This window comes from Saccoglossus kowalevskii, chromosome 22 (genome assembly GCF_978046115.1).
Source record: "Saccoglossus kowalevskii chromosome 22, keSacKowa6.1, whole genome shotgun sequence".
NCBI lineage: Eukaryota > Metazoa > Hemichordata > Enteropneusta > Harrimaniidae > Saccoglossus > Saccoglossus kowalevskii.
Genome location: NC_140662.1, coordinates 25,102,824 through 25,128,421, shown reverse-complemented (window position 1 = coordinate 25,128,421; position 25,598 = coordinate 25,102,824). Strand labels below are relative to the sequence as shown.

The following is a 25,598-nucleotide window of genomic DNA, read 5'->3' as shown; positions in this document are numbered from 1 at the left end:
TTCTGTAGAAATTTACACTTTGGTTTGATAGCTCATCAAATTCGCACGAGTTGCGCCCTCCACCAGCGGATACAGGGATATGTTGAAGTAGCTGTCGACTGAAAGGGCAAGTTATTAAAAAAATCATGAAGGTAAACTATTAATTACATTGTTGACTATCAACAGTTTGTACTGACTGGCAGCTAAACTTTGAAGTGCTATATGCTAAAACAATGTTACAATCATACTGGACATTATGCCGAAAAGAAATCTAAGATTAATTATAATATCCGAAATGACGAGACGGTTTTCACTTTGAACAACATTGTTACAGTATCGTCGCTATAGAGCGCGACTTAAACGTTTATTGGTCAGAAAGCAGGGGCAAATTATGTATTTCTCATATTCAAGGCAGCGTTCCTCATAATGTATTTTGTATAACATAATTATTTGTCTAGCCTTTAATAACAAACCACCTAAGTTTCTGTAAGAAATTACACATAGTACACAAAATCGAAAGATATTTGTTTTCCCACTTTACTCACCTTATCCGAAGTTGTAGTCACTGAAACGTATGTATTACACCACAACCATATGTCGAATTAACTCTGGTTTTTCTGCAGGCCGCATAAATCTTTCGCCTTTTACTAAAGATTTCCGTGCAGAGGAACAACTAATGAGTCTATAATCAAATTTTTGATAACCCCGCTCAATTGCGGGGCGATAAATAAACAAATATTAGAAATAATTGAATCGGCAACCTGAATATGTACGATATTCAGATGACCAAATCTTTCAGTATCCAAATTTCGACGAAGGCCAGGCTCTATCGGGCGGGTTTACAACAGACGGGCAGGTTTCATGACTGTCTAATCAGGCCCGGGTATGCTTGGGCAAAATTCAACATCGCCGTTTTTTGTTTGTTTGTTTTTTTCATTTTTATTTCACAGATTACTTCCAATTGGCGCATCTTTGTGGCCGGGCACTGACCTTCTGTAGAAATTTACACTTTGGTTTGATAGCTCATCAAATTCGCACGAGTTGCGCCCTCTACCAGCGGATACAGGGATATGTTGAAGTAGCTGTCGACTGAAAGGGCAAGTTATTAAAAAAATCATGAAGGTAAACTATTAATTACATTGTTGACTATCAACAGTTTGTACTGACTGGCAGCTAAACTTTGAAGTGCTATATGCTAAAACAATGTTACAATCATACTGGACATTATGCCGAAAAGAAATCTAAGATTAATTATAATATCCGAAATGACAAGACGGTTTTCACTTTGAACAACATTGTTACAGTATCGTCGCTATAGAGCGCGACTTAAACGTTTATTGGTCAGAAAGCAGGGGCAAATTATGTATTTCTCATATTCAAGGCAGCGTTCCTCATAATGTATTTTGTATAACATAATTATTTGTCTAGCCTTTAATAACAAACCACCTAAGTTTCTGTAAGAAATTACACATAGTACACAAAATCGAAAGATATTTGTTTTCCCACTTTACTCACCTTATCCGAAGTTGTGGTCACTGAAACGTATGTATTACACCACAACCATATGTCGAATTAACTCTGGTTTTTCTGCAGGCCGCATAAATCTTTCGCCTTTTACTAAAGATTTCCGTGCAGAGGAACAACTAATGAGTCTATAATCAAATTTTTGATAACCCCGCTCAATTGCGGGGCGATAAATAAACAAATATTAGAAATAATTGAATCGGCAACCTGAATATGTACGATATTCAGATGACCAAATCTTTCAGTATCCAAATTTCGACGATGGCCAGGCTCTATCGGGCGGGTTTACAACAGACGGGCAGGTTTCATGACTGTCTAATCAGGCCCGGGTATGCTTGGGCAAAATTCAACATCGCCGTTTTTTGTTTGTTTGTTTTTTTCATTTTTATTTCACAGATTACTTCCAATTGGCGGATCTTTGTGGCCGGGCACTGACCTTCTGTAGAAATTTACTCTTTGGTTTGATAGCTCATCAAATTCGCACGAGTTGCGCCCTCTACCAGCGGATACAGGGATATGTTGAAGTAGCTGTCGACTGAAAGGGCAAGTTATTAAAAAAATCATGAAGGTAAACTATTAATTACATTGTTGACTATCAACAGTTTGTACTGACTGGCAGCTAAACTTTGAAGTGCTATATGCTAAAACAATGTTACAATCATACTGGACATTATGCCGAAAAGAAATCTAAGATTAATTATAATATCCGAAATGACGAGACGGTTTTCACTTTGAACAACATTGTTACAGTATCGTCGCTATAGAGCGCGACTTAAACGTTTATTGGTCAGAAAGCAGGGGCAAATTATGTATTTCTCATATTCAAGGCAGCGTTCCTCATAATGTATTTTGTATAACATAATTATTTGTCTAGCCTTTAATAACAAACCACCTAAGTTTCTGTAAGAAATTACACATAGTACACAAAATCGAAAGATATTTGTTTTCCCACTTTACTCACCTTATCCGAAGTTGTGGTCACTGAAACGTATGTATTACACCACAACCATATGTCGAATTAACTCTGGTTTTTCTGCAGGCCGCATAAATCTTTCGTCTTTTACTAAAGATTTCCGTGCAGAGGAACAACTAATGAGTCTATAATCAAATTTTTGATAACCCCGCTCAATTGCGGGGCGATAAATAAACAAATATTAGAAATAATTGAATCGGCAACCTGAATATGTACGATATTCAGATGACCAAATCTTTCAGTATCCAAATTTCGACGATGGCCAGGCTCTATCGGGCGGGTTTACAACAGACGGGCAGGTTTCATGACTGTCTAATCAGGCCCGGGTATGCTTGGGCAAAATTCAACATCGCCGTTTTTTGTTTGTTTGTTTTTTTCATTTTTATTTCACAGATTACTTCCAATTGGCGGATCTTTGTGGCCGGGCACTGACCTTCTGTAGAAATTTACACTTTGGTTTGATAGCTCATCAAATTCGCACGAGTTGCGCCCTCTACCAGCGGATACAGGGATATGTTGAAGTAGCTGTCGACTGAAAGGGCAAGTTATTAAAAAAATCATGAAGGTAAACTATTAATTACATTGTTGACTATCAACAGTTTGTACTGACTGGCAGCTAAACTTTGAAGTGCTATATGCTAAAACAATGTTACAATCATACTGGACATTATGCCGAAAAGAAATCTAAGATTAATTATAATATCCGAAATGACGAGACGGTTTTCACTTTGAACAACATTGTTACAGTATCGTCGCTATAGAGCGCGACTTAAACGTTTATTGGTCAGAAAGCAGGGGCAAATTATGTATTTCTCATATTCAAGGCAGCGTTCCTCATAATGTATTTTGTATAACATAATTATTTGTCTAGCCTTTAATAACAAACCACCTAAGTTTCTGTAAGAAATTACACATAGTACACAAAATCGAAAGATATTTGTTTTCCCACTTTACTCACCTTATCCGAAGTTGTGGTCACTGAAACGTATGTATTACACCACAACCATATGTCGAATTAACTCTGGTTTTTCTGCAGGCCGCATAAATCTTTCGTCTTTTACTAAAGATTTCCGTGCAGAGGAACAACTAATGAGTCTATAATCAAATTTTTGATAACCCCGCTCAATTGCGGGGCGATAAATAAACAAATATTAGAAATAATTGAATCGGCAACCTGAATATGTACGATATTCAGATGACCAAATCTTTCAGTATCCAAATTTCGACGATGGCCAGGCTCTATCGGGCGGGTTTACAACAGACGGGCAGGTTTCATGACTGTCTAATCAGGCCCGGGTATGCTTGGGCAAAATTCAACATCGCCGTTTTTTGTTTGTTTGTTTTTTTCATTTTTATTTCACAGATTACTTCCAATTGGCGGATCTTTGTGGCCGGGCACTGACCTTCTGTAGAAATTTACACTTTGGTTTGATAGCTCATCAAATTCGCACGAGTTGCGCCCTCTACCAGCGGATACAGGGATATGTTGAAGTAGCTGTCGACTGAAAGGGCAAGTTATTAAAAAAATCATGAAGGTAAACTATTAATTACATTGTTGACTATCAACAGTTTGTACTGACTGGCAGCTAAACTTTGAAGTGCTATATGCTAAAACAATGTTACAATCATACTGGACATTATGCCGAAAAGAAATCTAAGATTAATTATAATATCCGAAATGACGAGACGGTTTTCACTTTGAACAACATTGTTACAGTATCGTCGCTATAGAGCGCGACTTAAACGTTTATTGGTCAGAAAGCAGGGGCAAATTATGTATTTCTCATATTCAAGGCAGCGTTCCTCATAATGTATTTTGTATAACATAATTATTTGTCTAGCCTTTAATAACAAACCACCTAAGTTTCTGTAAGAAATTACACATAGTACACAAAATCGAAAGATATTTGTTTTCCCACTTTACTCACCTTATCCGAAGTTGTAGTCACTGAAACGTATGTATTACACCACAACCATATGTCGAATTAACTCTGGTTTTTCTGCAGGCCGCATAAATCTTTCGCCTTTTACTAAAGATTTCCGTGCAGAGGAACAACTAATGAGTCTATAATCAAATTTTTGATAACCCCGCTCAATTGCGGGGCGATAAATAAACAAATATTAGAAATAATTGAATCGGCAACCTGAATATGTACGATATTCAGATGACCAAATCTTTCAGTATCCAAATTTCGACGAAGGCCAGGCTCTATCGGGCGGGTTTACAACAGACGGGCAGGTTTCATGACTGTCTAATCAGGCCCGGGTATGCTTGGGCAAAATTCAACATCGCCGTTTTTTGTTTGTTTGTTTTTTTCATTTTTATTTCACAGATTACTTCCAATTGGCGCATCTGTGTGGCCGGGCACTGACCTTCTGTAGAAATTTACACTTTGGTTTGATAGCTCATCAAATTCGCACGAGTTGCGCCCTCTACCAGCGGATACAGGGATATGTTGAAGTAGCTGTCGACTGAAAGGGCAAGTTATTAAAAAAATCATGAAGGTAAACTATTAATTACATTGTTGACTATCAACAGTTTGTACTGACTGGCAGCTAAACTTTGAAGTGCTATATGCTAAAACAATGTTACAATCATACTGGACATTATGCCGAAAAGAAATCTAAGATTAATTATAATATCCGAAATGACGAGACGGTTTTCACTTTGAACAACATTGTTACAGTATCGTCGCTATAGAGCGCGACTTAAACGTTTATTGGTCAGAAAGCAGGGGCAAATTATGTATTTCTCATATTCAAGGCAGCGTTCCTCATAATGTATTTTGTATAACATAATTATTTGTCTAGCCTTTAATAACAAACCACCTAAGTTTCTGTAAGAAATTACCCATAGTACACAAAATCGAAAGATATTTGTTTTCCCACTTTACTCACCTTATCCGAAGTTGTGGTCACTGAAACGTATGTATTACACCACAACCATATGTCGAATTAACTCTGGTTTTTCTGCAGGCCGCATAAATCTTTCGCCTTTTACTAAAGATTTCCGTGCAGAGGAACAACTAATGAGTCTATAATCAATTTTTTGATAACCCCGCTCAATTGCGGGGTGATAAATAAACAAATATTAGAAATAATTGAATCGGCAACTTGAATATGTACGATATTCAGATGACCAAATCTTTCAGTATCCAAATTTCGACGATGGCTAGGGTCTATCGGGCGGGTTTACAACTGACGGGCAGGTTTCATGACTGTCTAATCAGGCCCGGGTAAGCTTGGGCAAAATTGAACATCGCCGTTTTTTGTTTTTTGTTTTCATTTTTATTTCACAGATTACTCCCAATTGGCGGATCTTTGTGGCCGGGCACTGACCTTCTGTAGAAATTTACACCTTGGTTTGATAGCTCATCAAATTCGCACGAGTTGCGCCCTCTACCAGCGGATACAGGGATATGTTGAAGTAGCTGTCGACTGAAAGGGCAAGTTATTAAAAAAATCATGAAGGTAAACTATTAATTACATTGTTGACTAGCAACAGTTTGTACTGACTGGCAGCTAAACTTTGAAGTGCTATATGCTAAAACAATGTTACAATCATACTGGAAATTATGCCGTAAAGAAATCTAAGATTAATTATAATATCCGAAATGACGAGACGGTTTTCGCTTTGAACAACATTGTTACAGTATCGTCGCTATAGAGCGCGACTTAAACGTTTATTGGTCAGAAAGCAGGGGCAAATTATGTATTTCTCATATTCAAGGCAGCGTGTCTCATAATGTATTTTGTATAACATAATTATTTGTCTAGCCTTCAATAACAAACCACCTAAGTTTCTGTAAGAAATTACACATAGTACACAAAATCGGAAGATATTTGTTTTCCCACTTTACTCACCTTATCCGAAGTTGTGGTCACTGAAACGTATGTATTACACCACAACCATATGTCGAATTAACTCTGGTTTTTCTGCAGACCGCATAAATCTTTCGCCTTTTACTAAAGATTTCCGTGCAGAGGAACAACTAATGAGTCTATAATCAATTTTTTGATAACCCCGCTCAATTGCGGGGTGATAAATAAACAAATATTAGAAATAATTGAATCGGCAACTTGAATATGTACGATATTCAGATGACCAAATCTTTCAGTATCCAAATTTCGACGATGGCTAGGGTCTATCGGGCGGGTTTACAACTGACGGGCAGGTTTCATGACTGTCTAATCAGGCCCGGGTAAGCTTGGGCAAAATTGAACATCGCCGTTTTTTGTTTTTTGTTTTCATTTTTATTTCACAGATTACTCCCAATTGGCGGATCTTTGTGGCCGGGCACTGACCTTCTGTAGAAATTTACACCTTGGTTTGATAGCTCATCAAATTCGCACGAGTTGCGCCCTCTACCAGCGGATACAGGGATATGTTGAAGTAGCTGTCGACTGAAAGGGCAAGTTATTAAAAAAATCATGAAGGTAAACTATTAATTACATTGTTGACTAGCAACAGTTTGTACTGACTGGCAGCTAAACTTTGAAGTGCTATATGCTAAAACAATGTTACAATCATACTGGAAATTATGCCGTAAAGAAATCTAAGATTAATTATAATATCCGAAATGACGAGACGGTTTTCGCTTTGAACAACATTGTTACAGTATCGTCGCTATAGAGCGCGACTTAAACGTTTATTGGTCAGAAAGCAGGGGCAAATTATGTATTTCTCATATTCAAGGCAGCGTGTCTCATAATGTATTTTGTATAACATAATTATTTGTCTAGCCTTCAATAACAAACCACCTAAGTTTCTGTAAGAAATTACACATAGTACACAAAATCGGAAGATATTTGTTTTCCCACTTTACTCACCTTATCCGAAGTTGTGGTCACTGAAACGTATGTATTACACCACAACCATATGTCGAATTAACTCTGGTTTTTCTGCAGACCGCATAAATCTTTCGCCTTTTACTAAAGATTTCCGTGCAGAGGAACAACTAATGAGTCTATAATCAATTTTTTGATAACCCCGCTCAATTGCGGGGTGATAAATAAACAAATATTAGAAATAATTGAATCGGCAACTTGAATATGTACGATATTCAGGTGACCAAATCTTTAAGTATCCAAATTTCGACGATGGCTAGGGTCTATCGGGCGGGTTTACAACTGACGGGCAGGTTTCATGACTGTCTAATCAGGCCCGGGTAAGCTTGGGCAAAATTGAACATCGCCGTTTTTTGTTTTTTGTTTTCATTTTTATTTCACAGATTACTCCCAATTGGCGGATCTTTGTGGCCGGGCACTGACCTTCTGTAGAAATTTACACCTTGGTTTGATAGCTCATCAAATTCGCACGAGTTGCGCCCTCTACCAGCGGATACAGGGATATGTTGAAGTAGCTGTCGACTGAAAGGGCAAGTTATTAAAAAAATCATGAAGGTAAACTATTAATTACATTGTTGACTAGCAACAGTTTGTACTGACTGGCAGCTAAACTTTGAAGTGCTATATGCTAAAACAATGTTACAATCATACTGGAAATTATGCCGTAAAGAAATCTAAGATTAATTATAATATCCGAAATGACGAGACGGTTTTCGCTTTGAACAACATTGTTACAGTATCGTCGCTATAGAGCGCGACTTAAACGTTTATTGGTCAGAAAGCAGGGGCAAATTATGTATTTCTCATATTCAAGGCAGCGTGTCTCATAATGTATTTTGTATAACATAATTATTTGTCTAGCCTTCAATAACAAACCACCTAAGTTTCTGTAAGAAATTACACATAGTACACAAAATCGGAAGATATTTGTTTTCCCACTTTACTCACCTTATCCGAAGTTGTGGTCACTGAAACGTATGTATTACACCACAACCATATGTCGAATTAACTCTGGTTTTTCTGCAGACCGCATAAATCTTTCGCCTTTTACTAAAGATTTCCGTGCAGAGGAACAACTAATGAGTCTATAATCAATTTTTTGATAACCCCGCTCAATTGCGGGGTGATAAATAAACAAATATTAGAAATAATTGAATCGGCAACTTGAATATGTACGATATTCAGATGACCAAATCTTTCAGTATCCAAATTTCGACGATGGCTAGGGTCTATCGGGCGGGTTTACAACTGACGGGCAGGTTTCATGACTGTCTAATCAGGCCCGGGTAAGCTTGGGCAAAATTGAACATCGCCGTTTTTTGTTTTTTGTTTTCATTTTTATTTCACAGATTACTCCCAATTGGCGGATCTTTGTGGCCGGGCACTGACCTTCTGTAGAAATTTACACCTTGGTTTGATAGCTCATCAAATTCGCACGAGTTGCGCCCTCTACCAGCGGATACAGGGATATGTTGAGGTAGCTGTCGACTGAAAGGGCAAGTTATTAAAAAAATCATGAAGGTAAACTATTAATTACATTGTTGACTAGCAACAGTTTGTACTGACTGGCAGCTAAACTTTGAAGTGCTATATGCTAAAACAATGTTACAATCATACTGGAAATTATGCCGTAAAGAAATCTAAGATTAATTATAATATCCGAAATGACGAGACGGTTTTCGCTTTGAACAACATTGTTACAGTATCGTCGCTATAGAGCGCGACTTAAACGTTTATTGGTCAGAAAGCAGGGGCAAATTATGTATTTCTCATATTCAAGGCAGCGTGTCTCATAATGTATTTTGTATAACATAATTATTTGTCTAGCCTTCAATAACAAACCACCTAAGTTTCTGTAAGAAATTACACATAGTACACAAAATCGGAAGATATTTGTTTTCCCACTTTACTCACCTTATCCGAAGTTGTGGTCACTGAAACGTATGTATTACACCACAACCATATGTCGAATTAACTCTGGTTTTTCTGCAGACCGCATAAATCTTTCGCCTTTTACTAAAGATTTCCGTGCAGAGGAACAACTAATGAGTCTATAATCAATTTTTTGATAACCCCGCTCAATTGCGGGGTGATAAATAAACAAATATCAGAAATAATTGAATCGGCAACTTGAATATGTACGATATTCAGATGACCAAATCTTTCAGTATCCAAATTTCGACGATGGCTAGGGTCTATCGGGCGGGTTTACAACTGACGGGCAGGTTTCATGACTGTCTAATCAGGCCCGGGTAAGCTTGGGCAAAATTGAACATCGCCGTTTTTTGTTTTTTGTTTTCATTTTTATTTCACAGATTACTCCCAATTGGCGGATCTTTGTGGCCGGGCACTGACCTTCTGTAGAAATTTACACCTTGGTTTGATAGCTCATCAAATTCGCACGAGTTGCGCCCTCTACCAGCGGATACAGGGATATGTTGAAGTAGCTGTCGACTGAAAGGGCAAGTTATTAAAAAAATCATGAAGGTAAACTATTAATTACATTGTTGACTAGCAACAGTTTGTACTGACTGGCAGCTAAACTTTGAAGTGCTATATGCTAAAACAATGTTACAATCATACTGGAAATTATGCCGTAAAGAAATCTAAGATTAATTATAATATCCGAAATGACGAGACGGTTTTCGCTTTGAACAACATTGTTACAGTATCGTCGCTATAGAGCGCGACTTAAACGTTTATTGGTCAGAAAGCAGGGGCAAATTATGTATTTCTCATATTCAAGGCAGCGTGTCTCATAATGTATTTTGTATAACATAATTATTTGTCTAGCCTTCAATAACAAACCACCTAAGTTTCTGTAAGAAATTACACATAGTACACAAAATCGGAAGATATTTGTTTTCCCACTTTACTCGCCTTATCCGAAGTTGTGGTCACTGAAACGTATGTATTACACCACAACCATATGTCGAATTAACTCTGGTTTTTCTGCAGACCGCATAAATCTTTCGCCTTTTACTAAAGATTTCCGTGCAGAGGAACAACTAATGAGTCTATAATCAATTTTTTGATAACCCCGCTCAATTGCGGGGTGATAAATAAACAAATATTAGAAATAATTGAATCGGCAACTTGAATATGTACGATATTCAGATGACCAAATCTTTCAGTATCCAAATTTCGACGATGGCTAGGGTCTATCGGGCGGGTTTACAACTGACGGGCAGGTTTCATGACTGTCTAATCAGGCCCGGGTAAGCTTGGGCAAAATTGAACATCGCCGTTTTTTGTTTTTTGTTTTCATTTTTATTTCACAGATTACTCCCAATTGGCGGATCTTTGTGGCCGGGCACTGACCTTCTGTAGAAATTTACACCTTGGTTTGATAGCTCATCAAATTCGCACGAGTTGCGCCCTCTACCAGCGGATACAGGGATATGTTGAAGTAGCTGTCGACTGAAAGGGCAAGTTATTAAAAAAATCATGAAGGTAAACTATTAATTACATTGTTGACTAGCAACAGTTTGTACTGACTGGCAGCTAAACTTTGAAGTGCTATATGCTAAAACAATGTTACAATCATACTGGAAATTATGCCGTAAAGAAATCTAAGATTAATTATAATATCCGAAATGACGAGACGGTTTTCGCTTTGAACAACATTGTTACAGTATCGTCGCTATAGAGCGCGACTTAAACGTTTATTGGTCAGAAAGCAGGGGCAAATTATGTATTTCTCATATTCAAGGCAGCGTGTCTCATAATGTATTTTGTATAACATAATTATTTGTCTAGCCTTCAATAACAAACCACCTAAGTTTCTGTAAGAAATTACACATAGTACACAAAATCGGAAGATATTTGTTTTCCCACTTTACTCACCTTATCCGAAGTTGTGGTCACTGAAACGTATGTATTACACCACAACCATATGTCGAATTAACTCTGGTTTTTCTGCAGACCGCATAAATCTTTCGCCTTTTACTAAAGATTTCCGTGCAGAGGAACAACTAATGAGTCTATAATCAATTTTTTGATAACCCCGCTCAATTGCGGGGTGATAAATAAACAAATATCAGAAATAATTGAATCGGCATCTTGAATATGTACGATATTCAGATGACCAAATCTTTCAGTATCCAAATTTCGACGATGGCTAGGGTCTATCGGGCGGGTTTACAACTGACGGGCAGGTTTCATGACTGTCTAATCAGGCCCGGGTAAGCTTGGGCAAAATTGAACATCGCCGTTTTTTGTTTTTTGTTTTCATTTTTATTTCACAGATTACTCCCAATTGGCGGATCTTTGTGGCCGGGCACTGACCTTCTGTAGAAATTTACACCCTGGTTTGATAGCTCATCAAATTCGCACGAGTTGCGCCCTCTACCAGCGGATACAGGGATATGTTGAAGTAGCTGTCGACTGAAAGGGCAAGTTATTAAAAAAATCATGAAGGTAAACTATTAATTACATTGTTGACTAGCAACAGTTTGTACTGACTGGCAGCTAAACTTTGAAGTGCTATATGCTAAAACAATGTTACAATCATACTGGAAATTATGCCGTAAAGAAATCTAAGATTAATTATAATATCCGAAATGACGAGACGGTTTTCGCTTTGAACAACATTGTTACAGTATCGTCGCTATAGAGCGCGACTTAAACGTTTATTGGTCAGAAAGCAGGGGCAAATTATGTATTTCTCATATTCAAGGCAGCGTGTCTCATAATGTATTTTGTATAACATAATTATTTGTCTAGCCTTCAATAACAAACCACCTAAGTTTCTGTAAGAAATTACACATAGTACACAAAATCGGAAGATATTTGTTTTCCCACTTTACTCACCTTATCCGAAGTTGTGGTCACTGAAACGTATGTATTACACCACAACCATATGTCGAATTAACTCTGGTTTTTCTGCAGACCGCATAAATCTTTCGCCTTTTACTAAAGATTTCCGTGCAGAGGAACAACTAATGAGTCTATAATCAATTTTTTGATAACCCCGCTCAATTGCGGGGTGATAAATAAACAAATATCAGAAATAATTGAATCGGCAACTTGAATATGTACGATATTCAGATGACCAAATCTTTCAGTATCCAAATTTCGACGATGGCTAGGGTCTATCGGGCGGGTTTACAACTGACGGGCAGGTTTCATGACTGTCTAATCAGGCCCGGGTAAGCTTGGGCAAAATTGAACATCGCCGTTTTTTGTTTTTTGTTTTCATTTTTATTTCACAGATTACTCCCAATTGGCGGATCTTTGTGGCCGGGCACTGACCTTCTGTAGAAATTTACACCCTGGTTTGATAGCTCATCAAATTCGCACGAGTTGCGCCCTCTACCAGCGGATACAGGGATATGTTGAAGTAGCTGTCGACTGAAAGGGCAAGTTATTAAAAAAATCATGAAGGTAAACTATTAATTACATTGTTGACTAGCAACAGTTTGTACTGACTGGCAGCTAAACTTTGAAGTGCTATATGCTAAAACAATGTTACAATCATACTGGAAATTATGCCGTAAAGAAATCTAAGATTAATTATAATATCCGAAATGACGAGACGGTTTTCGCTTTGAACAACATTGTTACAGTATCGTCGCTATAGAGCGCGACTTAAACGTTTATTGGTCAGAAAGCAGGGGCAAATTATGTATTTCTCATATTCAAGGCAGCGTGTCTCATAATGTATTTTGTATAACATAATTATTTGTCTAGCCTTCAATAACAAACCACCTAAGTTTCTGTAAGAAATTACACATAGTACACAAAATCGGAAGATATTTGTTTTCCCACTTTACTCACCTTATCCGAAGTTGTGGTCACTGAAACGTATGTATTACACCACAACCATATGTCGAATTAACTCTGGTTTTTCTGCAGACCGCATAAATCTTTCGCCTTTTACTAAAGATTTCCGTGCAGAGGAACAACTAATGAGTCTATAATCAATTTTTTGATAACCCCGCTCAATTGCGGGGTGATAAATAAACAAATATTAGAAATAATTGAATCGGCAACTTGAATATGTACGATATTCAGATGACCAAATCTTTCAGTATCCAAATTTCGACGATGGCTAGGGTCTATCGGGCGGGTTTACAACTGACGGGCAGGTTTCATGACTGTCTAATCAGGCCCGGGTAAGCTTGGGCAAAATTGAACATCGCCGTTTTTTGTTTTTTGTTTTCATTTTTATTTCACAGATTACTCCCAATTGGCGGATCTTTGTGGCCGGGCACTGACCTTCTGTAGAAATTTACACCTTGGTTTGATAGCTCATCAAATTCGCACGAGTTGCGCCCTCTACCAGCGGATACAGGGATATGTTGAAGTAGCTGTCGACTGAAAGGGCAAGTTATTAAAAAAATCATGAAGGTAAACTATTAATTACATTGTTGACTAGCAACAGTTTGTACTGACTGGCAGCTAAACTTTGAAGTGCTATATGCTAAAACAATGTTACAATCATACTGGAAATTATGCCGTAAAGAAATCTAAGATTAATTATAATATCCGAAATGACGAGACGGTTTTCGCTTTGAACAACATTGTTACAGTATCGTCGCTATAGAGCGCGACTTAAACGTTTATTGGTCAGAAAGCAGGGGCAAATTATGTATTTCTCATATTCAAGGCAGCGTGTCTCATAATGTATTTTGTATAACATAATTATTTGTCTAGCCTTCAATAACAAACCACCTAAGTTTCTGTAAGAAATTACACATAGTACACAAAATCGGAAGATATTTGTTTTCCCACTTTACTCACCTTATCCGAAGTTGTGGTCACTGAAACGTATGTATTACACCACAACCATATGTCGAATTAACTCTGGCTTTTCTGCAGACCGCATAAATCTTTCGCCTTTTACTAAAGATTTCCGTGCAGAGGAACAACTAATGAGTCTATAATCAATTTTTTGATAACCCCGCTCAATTGCGGGGTGATAAATAAACAAATATTAGAAATAATTGAATCGGCAACTTGAATATGTACGATATTCAGATGACCAAATCTTTCAGTATCCAAATTTCGACGATGGCTAGGGTCTATCGGGCGGGTTTACAACTGACGGGCAGGTTTCATGACTGTCTAATCAGGCCCGGGTAAGCTTGGGCAAAATTGAACATCGCCGTTTTTTGTTTTTTGTTTTCATTTTTATTTCACAGATTACTCCCAATTGGCGGATCTTTGTGGCCGGGCACTGACCTTCTGTAGAAATTTACACCTTGGTTTGATAGCTCATCAAATTCGCACGAGTTGCGCCCTCTAGCAGCGGATACAGGGATATGTTGAAGTAGCTGTCGACTGAAAGGGCAAGTTATTAAAAAAATCATGAAGGTAAACTATTAATTACATTGTTGACTAGCAACAGTTTGTACTGACTGGCAGCTAAACTTTGAAGTGCTATATGCTAAAACAATGTTACAATCATACTGGAAATTATGCCATAAAGAAATCTAAGATTAATTATAATATCCGAAATGACGAGACGGTTTTCGCTTTGAACAACATTGTTACAGTATCGTCGCTATAGAGCGCGACTTAAACGTTTATTGGTCAGAAAGCAGGGGCAAATTATGTATTTCTCATATTCAAGGCAGCGTGTCTCATAATGTATTTTGTATAACATAATTATTTGTCTAGCCTTCAATAACAAACCACCTAAGTTTCTGTAAGAAATTACACATAGTACACAAAATCGGAAGATATTTGTTTTCCCACTTTACTCACCTTATCCGAAGTTGTGGTCACTGAAACGTATGTATTACACCACAACCATATGTCGAATTAACTCTGGTTTTTCTGCAGACCGCATAAATCTTTCGCCTTTTACTAAAGATTTCCGTGCAGAGGAACAACTAATGAGTCTATAATCAATTTTTTGATAACCCCGCTCAATTGCGGGGTGATAAATAAACAAATATTAGAAATAATTGAATCGGCAACTTGAATATGTACGATATTCAGATGACCAAATCTTTCAGTATCCAAATTTCGACGATGGCTAGGGTCTATCGGGCGGGTTTACAACTGACGGGCAGGTTTCATGACTGTCTAATCAGGCCCGGGTAAGCTTGGGCAAAATTGAACATCGCCGTTTTTTGTTTTTTGTTTTCATTTTTATTTCACAGATTACTCCCAATTGGCGGATCTTTGTGGCCGGGCACTGACCTTCTGTAGAAATTTACACCTTGGTTTGATAGCTCATCAAATTCGCACGAGTTGCGCCCTCTACCAGCGGATACAGGGATATGTTGAAGTAGCTGTCGACTGAAAGGGCAAGTTATTAAAAAAATCATGAAGGTAAACTATTAATTACATTGTTGACTAGCAACAGTTTGTACTGACTGGCAGCTAAACTTTGAAGTGCTATATGCTAAAACAATGTTACAATCATACTGGAAATTATGCCGTAAAGAAATCTAAGATTAATTATAATATCCGAAATGACGAGACGGTTTTCGCTTTGAACAACATTGTTACAGTATCGTCGCTATAGAGCGCGACTTAAACGTTTATTGGTCAGAAAGCAGGGGCAAATTATGTATTTCTCATATTCAAGGCAGCGTGTCTCATAATGTATTTTGTATAACATAATTATTTGTCTAGCCTTCAATAACAAACCACCTAAGTTTCTGTAAGAAATTACACATAGTACACAAAATCGGAAGATATTTGTTTTCCCACTTTACTCACCTTATCCGAAGTTGTGGTCACTGAAACGTATGTATTACACCACAACCATATGTCGAATTAACTCTGGTTTTTCTGCAGACCGCATAAATCTTTCGCCTTTTACTAAAGATTTCCGTGCAGAGGAACAACTAATGAGTCTATAATCAATTTTTTGATAACCCCGCTCAATTGCGGGGTGATAAATAAACAAATATTAGAAATAATTGAATCGGCAACTTGAATATGTACGATATTCAGATGACCAAATCTTTCAGTATCCAAATTTCGACGATGGCTAGGGTCTATCGGGCGGGTTTACAACTGACGGGCAGGTTTCATGACTGTCTAATCAGGCCCGGGTAAGCTTGGGCAAAATTGAACATCGCCGTTTTTTGTTTTTTGTTTTCATTTTTATTTCACAGATTACTCCCAATTGGCGGATCTTTGTGGCCGGGCACTGACCTTCTGTAGAAATTTACACCTTGGTTTGATAGCTCATCAAATTCGCACGAGTTGCGCCCTCTACCAGCGGATACAGGGATATGTTGAAGTAGCTGTCGACTGAAAGGGCAAGTTATTAAAAAAATCATGAAGGTAAACTATTAATTACATTGTTGACTAGCAACAGTTTGTACTGACTGGCAGCTAAACTTTGAAGTGCTATATGCTAAAACAATGTTACAATCATACTGGAAATTATGCCGTAAAGAAATCTAAGATTAATTATAATATCCGAAATGACGAGACGGTTTTCGCTTTGAACAACATTGTTACAGTATCGTCGCTATAGAGCGCGACTTAAACGTTTATTGGTCAGAAAGCAGGGGCAAATTATGTATTTCTCATATTCAAGGCAGCGTGTCTCATAATGTATTTTGTATAACATAATTATTTGTCTAGCCTTCAATAACAAACCACCTAAGTTTCTGTAAGAAATTACACATAGTACACAAAATCGGAAGATATTTGTTTTCCCACTTTACTCACCTTATCCGAAGTTGTGGTCACTGAAACGTATGTATTACACCACAACCATATGTCGAATTAACTCTGGCTTTTCTGCAGACCGCATAAATCTTTCGCCTTTTACTAAAGATTTCCGTGCAGAGGAACAACTAATGAGTCTATAATCAATTTTTTGATAACCCCGCTCAATTGCGGGGTGATAAATAAACAAATATTAGAAATAATTGAATCGGCAACTTGAATATGTACGATATTCAGATGACCAAATCTTTCAGTATCCAAATTTCGACGATGGCTAGGGTCTATCGGGCGGGTTTACAACTGACGGGCAGGTTTCATGACTGTCTAATCAGGCCCGGGTAAGCTTGGGCAAAATTGAACATCGCCGTTTTTTGTTTTTTGTTTTCATTTTTATTTCACAGATTACTCCCAATTGGCGGATCTTTGTGGCCGGGCACTGACCTTCTGTAGAAATTTACACCTTGGTTTGATAGCTCATCAAATTCGCACGAGTTGCGCCCTCTAGCAGCGGATACAGGGATATGTTGAAGTAGCTGTCGACTGAAAGGGCAAGTTATTAAAAAAATCATGAAGGTAAACTATTAATTACATTGTTGACTAGCAACAGTTTGTACTGACTGGCAGCTAAACTTTGAAGTGCTATATGCTAAAACAATGTTACAATCATACTGGAAATTATGCCATAAAGAAATCTAAGATTAATTATAATATCCGAAATGACGAGACGGTTTTCGCTTTGAACAACATTGTTACAGTATCGTCGCTATAGAGCGCGACTTAAACGTTTATTGGTCAGAAAGCAGGGGCAAATTATGTATTTCTCATATTCAAGGCAGCGTGTCTCATAATGTATTTTGTATAACATAATTATTTGTCTAGCCTTCAATAACAAACCACCTAAGTTTCTGTAAGAAATTACACATAGTACACAAAATCGGAAGATATTTGTTTTCCCACTTTACTCACCTTATCCGAAGTTGTGGTCACTGAAACGTATGTATTACACCACAACCATATGTCGAATTAACTCTGGTTTTTCTGCAGACCGCATAAATCTTTCGCCTTTTACTAAAGATTTCCGTGCAGAGGAACAACTAATGAGTCTATAATCAATTTTTTGATAACCCCGCTCAATTGCGGGGTGATAAATAAACAAATATTAGAAATAATTGAATCGGCAACTTGAATATGTACGATATTCAGATGACCAAATCTTTCAGTATCCAAATTTCGACGATGGCTAGGGTCTATCGGGCGGGTTTACAACTGACGGGCAGGTTTCATGACTGTCTAATCAGGCCCGGGTAAGCTTGGGCAAAATTGAACATCGCCGTTTTTTGTTTTTTGTTTTCATTTTTATTTCACAGATTACTCCCAATTGGCGGATCTTTGTGGCCGGGCACTGACCTTCTGTAGAAATTTACACCTTGGTTTGATAGCTCATCAAATTCGCACGAGTTGCGCCCTCTACCAGCGGATACAGGGATATGTTGAAGTAGCTGTCGACTGAAAGGGCAAGTTATTAAAAAAATCATGAAGGTAAACTATTAATTACATTGTTGACTAGCAACAGTTTGTACTGACTGGCAGCTAAACTTTGAAGTGCTATATGCTAAAACAATGTTACAATCATACTGGAAATTATGCCGTAAAGAAATCTAAGATTAATTATAATATCCGAAATGACGAGACGGTTTTCGCTTTGAACAACATTGTTACAGTATCGTCGCTATAGAGCGCGACTTAAACGTTTATTGGTCAGAAAGCAGGGGCAAATTATGTATTTCTCATATTCAAGGCAGCGTGTCTCATAATGTATTTTGTATAACATAATTATTTGTCTAGCCTTCAATAACAAACCACCTAAGTTTCTGTAAGAAATTACACATAGTACACAAAATCGGAAGATATTTGTTTTCCCACTTTACTCACCTTATCCGAAGTTGTGGTCACTGAAACGTATGTATTACACCACAACCATATGTCGAATTAACTCTGGTTTTTCTGCAGACCGCATAAATCTTTCGCCTTTTACTAAAGATTTCCGTGCAGAGGAACAACTAATGAGTCTATAATCAATTTTTTGATAACCCCGCTCAATTGCGGGGTGATAAATAAACAAATATCAGAAATAATTGAATCGGCAACTTGAATATGTACGATATTCAGATGACCAAATCTTTCAGTATCCAAATTTCGACGATGGCTAGGGTCTATCGGGCGGGTTTACAACTGACGGGCAGGTTTCATGACTGTCTAATCAGGCCCGGGTAAGCTTGGGCAAAATTGAACATCGCCGTTTTTTGTTTTTTGTTTTCATTTTTATTTCACAGATTACTCCCAATTGGCGGATCTTTGTGGCCGGGCACTGACCTTCTGTAGAAATTTACACCCTGGTTTGATAGCTCATCAAATTCGCACGAGTTGCGCCCTCTACCAGCGGATACAGGGATATGTTGAAGTAGCTGTCGACTGAAAGGGCAAGTTATTAAAAAAATAATGAAGGTAAACTATTAATTACATTGTTGACTAGCAACAGTTTGTACTGACTGGCAGCTAAACTTTGAAGTGCTATATGCTAAAACAATGTTACAATCATACTGGAAATTATGCCGTAAAGAAATCTAAGATTAATTATAATATCCGAAATGACGAGACGGTTTTCGCTTTGAACAACATTGTTACAGTATCGTCGCTATAGAGCGCGACTTAAACGTTTATTGGTCAGAAAGCAGGGGCAAATTATGTATTTCTCATATTCAAGGCAGCGTGTCTCATAATGTATTTTGTATAACATAATTATTTGTCTAGCCTTCAATAACAAACCACCTAAGTTTCTGTAAGAAATTACACATAGTACACAAAATCGGAAGATATTTGTTTTCCCACTTTACTCACCTTATCCGAAGTTGTGGTCACTGAAACGTATGTATTACACCACAACCATATGTCGAATTAACTCTGGTTTTTCTGCAGACCGCATAAATCTTTCGCCTTTTACTAAAGATTTCCGTGCAGAGGAACAACTAATGAGTCTATAATCAATTTTTTGATAACCCCGCTCAATTGCGGGGTGATAAATAAACAAATATTAGAAATAATTGAATCGGCAACTTGAATATGTACGATATTCAGATGACCAAATCTTTCAGTATCCAAATTTCGACGATGGCTAGGGTCTATCGGGCGGGTTTACAACTGACGGGCAGGTTTCATGACTGTCTAATCAGGCCCGGGTAAGCTTGGGCAAAATTGAACATCGCCGTTTTTTGTTTTTTGTTTTCATTTTTATTTCACAGATTACTCCCAATTGGCGGATCTTTGTGGCCGGGCACTGACCTTCTGTAGAAATTTACACCTTGGTTTGATAGCTCATCAAATTCGCACGAGTTGCGCCCTCTACCAGCGGATACAGGGATATGTTGAAGTAGCTGTCGACTGAAAGGGCAAGTTATTAAAAAAATCATGAAGGTAAACTATTAATTACATTGTTGACTAGCAACAGTTTGTACTGACTGGCAGCTAAACTTTGAAGTGCTATATGCTAAAACAATGTTACAATCATACTGGAAATTATGCCGTAAAGAAATCTAAGATTAATTATAATATCCGAAATGACGAGACGGTTTTCGCTTTGAACAACATTGTTACAGTATCGTCGCTATAGAGCGCGACTTAAACGTTTATTGGTCAGAAAGCAGGGGCAAATTATGTATTTCTCATATTCAAGGCAGCGTGTCTCATAATGTATTTTGTATAACATAATTATTTGTCTAGCCTTCAATAACAAACCACCTAAGTTTCTGTAAGAAATTACACATAGTACACAAAATCGGAAGATATTTGTTTTCCCACTTTACTCACCTTATCCGAAGTTGTGGTCACTGAAACGTATGTATTACACCACAACCATATGTCGAATTAACTCTGGCTTTTCTGCAGACCGCATAAATCTTTCGCCTTTTACTAAAGATTTCCGTGCAGAGGAACAACTAATGAGTCTATAATCAATTTTTTGATAACCCCGCTCAATTGCGGGGTGATAAATAAACAAATATTAGAAATAATTGAATCGGCAACTTGAATATGTACGATATTCAGATGACCAAATCTTTCAGTATCCAAATTTCGACGATGGCTAGGGTCTATCGGGCGGGTTTACAACTGACGGGCAGGTTTCATGACTGTCTAATCAGGCCCGGGTAAGCTTGGGCAAAATTGAACATCGCCGTTTTTTGTTTTTTGTTTTCATTTTTATTTCACAGATTACTCCCAATTGGCGGATCTTTGTGGCCGGGCACTGACCTTCTGTAGAAATTTACACCTTGGTTTGATAGCTCATCAAATTCGCACGAGTTGCGCCCTCTAGCAGCGGATACAGGGATATGTTGAAGTAGCTGTCGACTGAAAGGGCAAGTTATTAAAAAAATCATGAAGGTAAACTATTAATTACATTGTTGACTAGCAACAGTTTGTACTGACTGGCAGCTAAACTTTGAAGTGCTATATGCTAAAACAATGTTACAATCATACTGGAAATTATGCCATAAAGAAATCTAAGATTAATTATAATATCCGAAATGACGAGACGGTTTTCGCTTTGAACAACATTGTTACAGTATCGTCGCTATAGAGCGCGACTTAAACGTTTATTGGTCAGAAAGCAGGGGCAAATTATGTATTTCTCATATTCAAGGCAGCGTGTCTCATAATGTATTTTGTATAACATAATTATTTGTCTAGCCTTCAATAACAAACCACCTAAGTTTCTGTAAGAAATTACACATAGTACACAAAATCGGAAGATATTTGTTTTCCCACTTTACTCACCTTATCCGAAGTTGTGGTCACTGAAACGTATGTATTACACCACAACCATATGTCGAATTAACTCTGGTTTTTCTGCAGACCGCATAAATCTTTCGCCTTTTACTAAAGATTTCCGTGCAGAGGAACAACTAATGAGTCTATAATCAATTTTTTGATAACCCCGCTCAATTGCGGGGTGATAAATAAACAAATATTAGAAATAATTGAATCGGCAACTTGAATATGTACGATATTCAGATGACCAAATCTTTCAGTATCCAAATTTCGACGATGGCTAGGGTCTATCGGGCGGGTTTACAACTGACGGGCAGGTTTCATGACTGTCTAATCAGGCCCGGGTAAGCTTGGGCAAAATTGAACATCGCCGTTTTTTGTTTTTTGTTTTCATTTTTATTTCACAGATTACTCCCAATTGGCGGATCTTTGTGGCCGGGCACTGACCTTCTGTAGAAATTTACACCTTGGTTTGATAGCTCATCAAATTCGCACGAGTTGCGCCCTCTACCAGCGGATACAGGGATATGTTGAAGTAGCTGTCGACTGAAAGGGCAAGTTATTAAAAAAATCATGAAGGTAAACTATTAATTACATTGTTGACTAGCAACAGTTTGTACTGACTGGCAGCTAAACTTTGAAGTGCTATATGCTAAAACAATGTTACAATCATACTGGAAATTATGCCGTAAAGAAATCTAAGATTAATTATAATATCCGAAATGACGAGACGGTTTTCACTTTGAACAACATTGTTACAGTATCGTCGCTATAGAGCGCGACTTAAACGTTTATTGGTCAGAAAGCAGGGGCAAATTATGTATTTCTCATATTCAAGGCAGCGTGTCTCATAATGTATTTTGTATAACATAATTATTTGTCTAGCCTTCAATAACAAACCACCTAAGTTTCTGTAAGAAATTACACATAGTACACAAAATCGGAAGATATTTGTTTTCCCACTTTACTCACCTTATCCGAAGTTGTGGTCACTGAAACGTATGTATTACACCACAACCATATGTCGAATTAACTCTGGCTTTTCTGCAGACCGCATAAATCTTTCGCCTTTTACTAAAGATTTCCGTGCAGAGGAACAACAAATGAGTCTATAATCAATTTTTTGATAACCCCGCTCAATTGCGGGGTGATAAATAAACAAATATTAGAAATAATTGAATCGGCAACTTGAATATGTACGATATTCAGATGACCAAATCTTTCAGTATCCAAATTTCGACGATGGCTAGGGTCTATCGGGCGGGTTTACAACTGACGGGCAGGTTTCATGACTGTCTAATCAGGCCCGGGTAAGCTTGGGCAAAATTGAACATCGCCGTTTTTTGTTTTTTGTTTTCATTTTTATTTCACAGATTACTCCCAATTGGCGGATCTTTGTGGCCGGGCACTGACCTTCTGTAGAAATTTACACCTTGGTTTGATAGCTCATCAAATTCGCACGAGTTGCGCCCTCTAGCAGCGGATACAGGGATATGTTGAAGTAGCTGTCGACTGAAAGGGCAAGTTATTAAAAAAATCATGAAGGTAAACTATTAATTACATTGTTGACTAGCAACAGTTTGTACTGACTGGCAGCTAAACTTTGAAGTGCTATATGCTAAAACAATGTTACAATCATACTGGAAATTATGCCATAAAGAAATCTAAGATTAATTATAATATCCGAAATGACGAGACGGTTTTCGCTTTGAACAACATTGTTACAGTATCGTCGCTATAGAGCGCGACTTAAACGTTTATTGGTCAGAAAGCAGGGGCAAATTATGTATTTCTCATATTCAAGGCAGCGTGTCTCATAATGTATTTTGTATAACATAATTATTTGTCTAGCCTTCAATAACAAACCACCTAAGTTTCTGTAAGAAATTACACATAGTACACAAAATCGGAAGATATTTGTTTTCCCACTTTACTCACCTTATCCGAAGTTGTGGTCACTGAAACGTATGTATTACACCACAACCATATGTCGAATTAACTCTGGTTTTTCTGCAGACCGCATAAATCTTTCGCCTTTTACTAAAGATTTCCGTGCAGAGGAACAACTAATGAGTCTATAATCAATTTTTTGATAACCCCGCTCAATTGCGGGGTGATAAATAAACAAATATTAGAAATAATTGAATCGGCAACTTGAATATGTACGATATTCAGATGACCAAATCTTTCAGTATCCAAATTTCGACGATGGCTAGGGTCTATCGGGCGGGTTTACAACTGACGGGCAGGTTTCATGACTGTCTAATCAGGCCCGGGTAAGCTTGGGCAAAATTGAACATCGCCGTTTTTTGTTTTTTGTTTTCATTTTTATTTCACAGATTACTCCCAATTGGCGGATCTTTGTGGCCGGGCACTGACCTTCTGTAGAAATTTACACCTTGGTTTGATAGCTCATCAAATTCGCACGAGTTGCGCCCTCTACCAGCGGATACAGGGATATGTTGAAGTAGCTGTCGACTGAAAGGGCAAGTTATTAAAAAAATCATGAAGGTAAACTATTAATTACATTGTTGACTAGCAACAGTTTGTACTGACTGGCAGCTAAACTTTGAAGTGCTATATGCTAAAACAATGTTACAATCATACTGGAAATTATGCCGTAAAGAAATCTAAGATTAATTATAATATCCGAAATGACGAGACGGTTTTCGCTTTGAACAACATTGTTACAGTATCGTCGCTATAGAGCGCGACTTAAACGTTTATTGGTCAGAAAGCAGGGGCAAATTATGTATTTCTCATATTCAAGGCAGCGTGTCTCATAATGTATTTTGTATAACATAATTATTTGTCTAGCCTTCAATAACAAACCACCTAAGTTTCTGTAAGAAATTACACATAGTACACAAAATCGGAAGATATTTGTTTTCCCACTTTACTCACCTTATCCGAAGTTGTGGTCACTGAAACGTATGTATTACACCACAACCATATGTCGAATTAACTCTGGTTTTTCTGCAGACCGCATAAATCTTTCGCCTTTTACTAAAGATTTCCGTGCAGAGGAACAACTAATGAGTCTATAATCATTTTTTTGATAACCCCGCTCAATTGCGGGGTGATAAATAAACAAATATTAGAAATAATTGAATCGGCAACTTGAATATGTACGATATTCAGATGACCAAATCTTTCAGTATCCAAATTTCGACGATGGCTAGGGTCTATCGGGCGGGTTTACAACTGACGGGCAGGTTTCATGACTGTCTAATCAGGCCCGGGTAAGCTTGGGCAAAATTGAACATCGCCGTTTTTTGTTTTTTGTTTTCATTTTTATTTCACAGATTACTCCCAATTGGCGGATCTTTGTGGCCGGGCACTGACCTTCTGTAGAAATTTACACCTTGGTTTGATAGCTCATCAAATTCGCACGAGTTGCGCCCTCTAGCAGCGGATACAGGGATATGTTGAAGTAGCTGTCGACTGAAAGGGCAAGTTATTAAAAAAATCATGAAGGTAAACTATTAATTACATTGTTGACTAGCAACAGTTTGTACTGACTGGCAGCTAAACTTTGAAGTGCTATATGCTAAAACAATGTTACAATCATACTGGAAATTATGCCATAAAGAAATCTAAGATTAATTATAATATCCGAAATGACGAGACGGTTTTCGCTTTGAACAACATTGTTACAGTATCGTCGCTATAGAGCGCGACTTAAACGTTTATTGGTCAGAAAGCAGGGGCAAATTATGTATTTCTCATATTCAAGGCAGCGTGTCTCATAATGTATTTTGTATAACATAATTATTTGTCTAGCCTTCAATAACAAACCACCTAAGTT

At 37.6% G+C, this 25,598-nt stretch overlaps 26 non-coding genes across 26 annotated transcripts; all 26 read left to right on the top strand.

Moving 5' to 3' along the window:
* The first annotated feature begins 582 nt into the window (after positions 1-582).
* On the top strand, positions 583-702 carry LOC146729414 (U5 spliceosomal RNA). The gene has a single exon (XR_014928445.1). It is a non-coding gene; the product is annotated as a U5 spliceosomal RNA (small nuclear RNA).
* Positions 703-1,552: 850 nt separating this feature from the next.
* On the top strand, positions 1,553-1,672 carry LOC146729413 (U5 spliceosomal RNA). Its single transcript, XR_014928444.1, has one exon. It is a non-coding gene; the product is annotated as a U5 spliceosomal RNA (small nuclear RNA).
* Positions 1,673-2,522: 850 nt separating this feature from the next.
* LOC146729412 (U5 spliceosomal RNA) lies at positions 2,523-2,642 on the top strand. The gene has a single exon (XR_014928505.1). It is a non-coding gene; the product is annotated as a U5 spliceosomal RNA (small nuclear RNA).
* Positions 2,643-3,492: 850 nt separating this feature from the next.
* LOC146729411 (U5 spliceosomal RNA) lies at positions 3,493-3,612 on the top strand. Its single transcript, XR_014928504.1, has one exon. It is a non-coding gene; the product is annotated as a U5 spliceosomal RNA (small nuclear RNA).
* Positions 3,613-4,462: 850 nt separating this feature from the next.
* Positions 4,463-4,582, top strand: LOC146729410 (U5 spliceosomal RNA). The gene has a single exon (XR_014928443.1). It is a non-coding gene; the product is annotated as a U5 spliceosomal RNA (small nuclear RNA).
* An 850-nt stretch (positions 4,583-5,432) lies between these two features.
* Positions 5,433-5,551, top strand: LOC146729409 (U5 spliceosomal RNA). The gene has a single exon (XR_014928358.1). It is a non-coding gene; the product is annotated as a U5 spliceosomal RNA (small nuclear RNA).
* Positions 5,552-6,398: 847 nt separating this feature from the next.
* On the top strand, positions 6,399-6,517 carry LOC146729408 (U5 spliceosomal RNA). Its single transcript, XR_014928351.1, has one exon. It is a non-coding gene; the product is annotated as a U5 spliceosomal RNA (small nuclear RNA).
* Positions 6,518-7,364: 847 nt separating this feature from the next.
* On the top strand, positions 7,365-7,483 carry LOC146729407 (U5 spliceosomal RNA). The gene has a single exon (XR_014928350.1). It is a non-coding gene; the product is annotated as a U5 spliceosomal RNA (small nuclear RNA).
* An 847-nt stretch (positions 7,484-8,330) lies between these two features.
* On the top strand, positions 8,331-8,449 carry LOC146729406 (U5 spliceosomal RNA). The gene has a single exon (XR_014928349.1). It is a non-coding gene; the product is annotated as a U5 spliceosomal RNA (small nuclear RNA).
* Positions 8,450-9,296: 847 nt separating this feature from the next.
* LOC146729405 (U5 spliceosomal RNA) lies at positions 9,297-9,415 on the top strand. Its single transcript, XR_014928348.1, has one exon. It is a non-coding gene; the product is annotated as a U5 spliceosomal RNA (small nuclear RNA).
* An 847-nt stretch (positions 9,416-10,262) lies between these two features.
* Positions 10,263-10,381, top strand: LOC146729404 (U5 spliceosomal RNA). Its single transcript, XR_014928347.1, has one exon. It is a non-coding gene; the product is annotated as a U5 spliceosomal RNA (small nuclear RNA).
* An 847-nt stretch (positions 10,382-11,228) lies between these two features.
* LOC146729403 (U5 spliceosomal RNA) lies at positions 11,229-11,347 on the top strand. Its single transcript, XR_014928346.1, has one exon. It is a non-coding gene; the product is annotated as a U5 spliceosomal RNA (small nuclear RNA).
* An 847-nt stretch (positions 11,348-12,194) lies between these two features.
* On the top strand, positions 12,195-12,313 carry LOC146729402 (U5 spliceosomal RNA). Its single transcript, XR_014928345.1, has one exon. It is a non-coding gene; the product is annotated as a U5 spliceosomal RNA (small nuclear RNA).
* An 847-nt stretch (positions 12,314-13,160) lies between these two features.
* LOC146729401 (U5 spliceosomal RNA) lies at positions 13,161-13,279 on the top strand. Its single transcript, XR_014928344.1, has one exon. It is a non-coding gene; the product is annotated as a U5 spliceosomal RNA (small nuclear RNA).
* Positions 13,280-14,126: 847 nt separating this feature from the next.
* On the top strand, positions 14,127-14,245 carry LOC146729400 (U5 spliceosomal RNA). Its single transcript, XR_014928386.1, has one exon. It is a non-coding gene; the product is annotated as a U5 spliceosomal RNA (small nuclear RNA).
* An 847-nt stretch (positions 14,246-15,092) lies between these two features.
* Positions 15,093-15,211, top strand: LOC146729399 (U5 spliceosomal RNA). Its single transcript, XR_014928342.1, has one exon. It is a non-coding gene; the product is annotated as a U5 spliceosomal RNA (small nuclear RNA).
* An 847-nt stretch (positions 15,212-16,058) lies between these two features.
* LOC146729398 (U5 spliceosomal RNA) lies at positions 16,059-16,177 on the top strand. The gene has a single exon (XR_014928341.1). It is a non-coding gene; the product is annotated as a U5 spliceosomal RNA (small nuclear RNA).
* Positions 16,178-17,024: 847 nt separating this feature from the next.
* LOC146729397 (U5 spliceosomal RNA) lies at positions 17,025-17,143 on the top strand. The gene has a single exon (XR_014928385.1). It is a non-coding gene; the product is annotated as a U5 spliceosomal RNA (small nuclear RNA).
* Positions 17,144-17,990: 847 nt separating this feature from the next.
* Positions 17,991-18,109, top strand: LOC146729396 (U5 spliceosomal RNA). The gene has a single exon (XR_014928340.1). It is a non-coding gene; the product is annotated as a U5 spliceosomal RNA (small nuclear RNA).
* Positions 18,110-18,956: 847 nt separating this feature from the next.
* LOC146729395 (U5 spliceosomal RNA) lies at positions 18,957-19,075 on the top strand. Its single transcript, XR_014928339.1, has one exon. It is a non-coding gene; the product is annotated as a U5 spliceosomal RNA (small nuclear RNA).
* Positions 19,076-19,922: 847 nt separating this feature from the next.
* Positions 19,923-20,041, top strand: LOC146729394 (U5 spliceosomal RNA). The gene has a single exon (XR_014928338.1). It is a non-coding gene; the product is annotated as a U5 spliceosomal RNA (small nuclear RNA).
* An 847-nt stretch (positions 20,042-20,888) lies between these two features.
* Positions 20,889-21,007, top strand: LOC146729393 (U5 spliceosomal RNA). Its single transcript, XR_014928384.1, has one exon. It is a non-coding gene; the product is annotated as a U5 spliceosomal RNA (small nuclear RNA).
* Positions 21,008-21,854: 847 nt separating this feature from the next.
* LOC146729392 (U5 spliceosomal RNA) lies at positions 21,855-21,973 on the top strand. Its single transcript, XR_014928337.1, has one exon. It is a non-coding gene; the product is annotated as a U5 spliceosomal RNA (small nuclear RNA).
* An 847-nt stretch (positions 21,974-22,820) lies between these two features.
* Positions 22,821-22,939, top strand: LOC146729391 (U5 spliceosomal RNA). Its single transcript, XR_014928387.1, has one exon. It is a non-coding gene; the product is annotated as a U5 spliceosomal RNA (small nuclear RNA).
* Positions 22,940-23,786: 847 nt separating this feature from the next.
* LOC146729390 (U5 spliceosomal RNA) lies at positions 23,787-23,905 on the top strand. Its single transcript, XR_014928336.1, has one exon. It is a non-coding gene; the product is annotated as a U5 spliceosomal RNA (small nuclear RNA).
* An 847-nt stretch (positions 23,906-24,752) lies between these two features.
* Positions 24,753-24,871, top strand: LOC146729389 (U5 spliceosomal RNA). The gene has a single exon (XR_014928367.1). It is a non-coding gene; the product is annotated as a U5 spliceosomal RNA (small nuclear RNA).
* Positions 24,872-25,598: the final 727 nt, after the last annotated feature.